Genomic DNA, 638 nt, shown 5'->3' with positions numbered 1-638 from the left:
TCATCTTTCTCCCACGGAGCGGCTGGTAGTTTCGAACCGCTGACCTTAAGGTTCGCAGCCCGATTCGTAACCACTACGCTACCAGAGCTCCTTCTAGACACTGTTACCCACTGTTATTATTCCTGTCCTTGCAAGACTTTCCATTTTATGAACCAAGTACAGAAAATAAAACTGATTGGCAAAGTTTAAAATAACATTGAGCTTTTCCCCTTGTATTCAGAGGCTCAAATGCCACCACACATTTAAGGAGAAGGAATGATCCACACATGTGCCTCATATGAGGACTTAAAAAGCTCATTACAAATGTTTTTGAATCAAATGTATGCATTATCTCATACCACATAGTCATAATAGTAATAATACATAATATTTACATTATTAATACTGTTTTGTATGATGAAACTGTGGCTCGGAGACTTTACAGTAAGTAACTCAGGTAAGGTTGTTGTTATCATTAAGTGCCATGGAGTAGGTTTTGACTCATAGCAGCCCTGTATAGGGTTTCCAGGTTTTTAAATCTTCTCAGGAACAGAAAACCTCATCTTTCTCCTGTAGAGAAGATGGCAGGGTCAAACCATGGACCCTATGGTTTTCAGTCCAGTGCTGATCGTATGGAGCCACCACACTCCCCCATGTCA

Source organism: Chrysochloris asiatica, unplaced genomic scaffold (genome assembly GCF_000296735.1).
Source record: "Chrysochloris asiatica unplaced genomic scaffold, ChrAsi1.0 scaffold00088, whole genome shotgun sequence".
Classification (NCBI taxonomy): domain Eukaryota; kingdom Metazoa; phylum Chordata; class Mammalia; order Afrosoricida; family Chrysochloridae; genus Chrysochloris; species Chrysochloris asiatica.
The sequence above is the reverse complement of the archived record's forward strand: the minus strand, read 5'-3'. Positions refer to the sequence as shown.